The sequence below is a fragment of the Salvia hispanica genome, chromosome 4 (assembly GCF_029641045.1).
Source record: "Salvia hispanica isolate PSC_SH4W2 chromosome 4, Shi_PSC_v1, whole genome shotgun sequence".
Taxonomy (NCBI): domain Eukaryota; kingdom Viridiplantae; phylum Streptophyta; class Magnoliopsida; order Lamiales; family Lamiaceae; genus Salvia; species Salvia hispanica.
This window is the reverse complement of record NC_142695.1, coordinates 46,474,855-46,477,709: the sequence shown is the minus strand read 5'-3', so window position 1 is coordinate 46,477,709 and position 2,855 is coordinate 46,474,855. Positions and strand designations below refer to the sequence as shown.

General features: G+C 32.9%; 1 pseudogene; it reads right to left on the bottom strand.

Annotated features, from left to right (window-relative positions):
* Positions 1–1,202: 1,202 nt before the first annotated feature.
* On the bottom strand, positions 1,203–2,484 carry LOC125195237 (senescence-specific cysteine protease SAG39 pseudogene; annotated as a pseudogene).
* Between the last annotated feature and the right edge of the window lie 371 nt (positions 2,485–2,855).

The following is a 2,855-nucleotide window of genomic DNA, read 5'->3' as shown; positions in this document are numbered from 1 at the left end:
GAACCTTAACCTGAGAACTTTGGTCTCGTGCATTAAAATTGTGCATTTATGAAAACAACCATTAAATGTAAAAATATACGGAGCAATACATTATAACAAAAATAATCTGTTTTATACTTTGGAAAATAAACAAAAAGTTTTTGTTATATACAAGCACTCGAAAATATGAAGAAATATATTTCCCCTCTTAACTTGGCAGCTTTAAATATGTGCCTGAATAAATTTCCTTTTCTCTCCAACCCTCTCTCAATTCATCTGTCCGGAAAATAAAATATAAAATGGGTGGATGGTGAATTGAGGCTAGGGCTGGGGAAAAATACCGAAAAAATGATATCTCGCTCGTATCGTATTGAAAAATATCGAAAAATTATCGAATTTTCGGTATATCGTAATTTTCGATACGATACGATATCGTATCGTAAGTTTTCGATACGATAACGATATGAATTTTCTTATATCGTTTTATATCGAAAATACGATATATATCGAAAATTTTCGATATATCGATATTTTCGATATATATCGATATTTTATTTTCGATATATATCGAAATTTTTGATATATATCGATATTTAACGATATATCAAATTTCGCTACGATATATCGAAATATCGATACGATAACGATATGAAATTTTTTTATATCGAAAGTTCGATATATCGAAACTTTCGATACGATAACGATATAAAATTCTTTCATATCGATATTTTCGATACGATACACGATACAACGTTTTCGATACGATATATCGTATCGACCCACCCCTAATTGAGGCAGACGACATTGGCTAAGCCCCTGTTGAAGTGGCGGCTTATCATGGCCTGGTTTTGTCTCAATGCATTATGTTTATTATTTATATACAATGTGTGTATTATAAAAAAACGCATAACTGTATTATCATTTGAAACAAATAAGTTAATGATATAATTTTATACCATCTTTTTATAAAAAGAAGGATAAATATAAAGAGTTCATAATAGTATCATCATTCTAAACAAATGAGTTCAGTACAAAAAATAGATCATCAATTTAAATGATATTATCCCTCTATTTTGAGGATTAAAAGCATACACACCTTAAATATGGAGTACAATTTTTTTTTAATTCATATAGCCTTCTTCTCTAGAGTAAATTTGCAATATCAAATATAGATGTACTTAAATCATAATAATACTAATTCAGCAGTAGCGGTGTAGAACAAATCATGCAATTGGATAAGTAGCGTACAATGTAATACCACACATGCCCTCTATAGAATTTACATTTCTTTGCAATCTGACATATCCACCTTCTCTCCATCTTGGCCCCCATGAGTTCTTGAGCAACCAAAAATCGATCCCATCTTCACTTTGGCCATAGCCAACTAGTGTAACTGCATGAGTGAGATCAGTTCCACACTCCCCTGTCAAAACCCCACTGTGATAAAATTGGAAAAGTTTTGGGTCAATACCAACTGAGATAGGTTGGTTAACTACCGCATCTAACAATGCTGCCTCATCATAATTAGGAACAAAACTAAAGCCACTGATCGCTGAAGAAAGAGATGATGGTTTGTTATTGGTACATGCTTCTTTAGTTGCAGTGTAAGGATAGTCGGTATCAGATGCAAGACCGTTTTGTATCACGTAGTCGAAAGCATTTTCCATTCTTCCACCCAAGCAGTCTTCACCGTTGACGTTACAATCCAAAATGTGTTGCTCAGATAATGGAACCAGCTTGCCTGATCGGATGGCTACTATGCCTTCAATGGCAGCTACAGCAGAGAATGCCCAACAACATCCTACATGCATGCACATGGGAATTATGTATAAATCAATGATAATAGCCGAAAATAATTGCTTTCCACTCCTTAATATCAAGAGAACGCGCTCTAAATATTTATTTTTTTTAACACAAACACATGCATATTGGATGTGGTTCAAAGAAAAATATTGTGAAACTTGTGATAACTTTGCAGTGAATTCTTGATACTTGCCAAGTACAGAGACTTTAATGTGGTAATTTGAAGGTTTAGTCCATAATTCTCAAAATTACTAACTTATCACAATAAGAAGTTTTATTGAACCACATTTCATCGATATTTACATATATTGCACCATGTTACTATAGGCAATAGAGGTAGTGTGAGACTTACCACATGACCCTTGATTTTGTACAGGCGTGACGGCGTTGTGATCTCTCCAATCAAGACTAGGTGGTGCGTCTTTCACATTTTTGTATGCAAAAGATGATTGATGCGATGAAGATACCTTAAATGATGGCATAGAACTACCGGCATACTTAGCCAAGAACTCTTCATGCGTTAGATCTGCAAATTTATTTATCCCAAGCTTGTACGTGTGTTTCCCTTCCTAATTAAACCTTTCAATATGTTGCACATTATCCTTAAATATCTTAAACCTTTTCTCTTTCACTTCCTCATTCTTCCTCATTCTTGTAGTTGAATCCATGTTGAGCCATCCATTTCTCATGTTTCACATACATGCTATCATCATCATCAGAAGATGATAATGATGCTACTTTATAACATGATGCTGCAAAATTACACAGCAAAAGGACTGCATAATAATAATTTTTATTGGAAGACATTGGTAAATTGAATATTATCTTAGAGGATTTGATTAACCAATGTGCGATGTTTTGATGTAGACGATAGGTGTGTATATATATAGACATGCATTGTTCCTCTTTAGATTTGTCCATTATTATTCGAATTTAAATGTAGGACAACAATCGCTTTATGAGTTATCATGAGATCATGCATGACATTAAAATCCAAATAATTCTATATTTAATTCCATTAATTAAGTTGCATGTTGAGATATCTTGAAATAAATTTAAACATGAATACTATT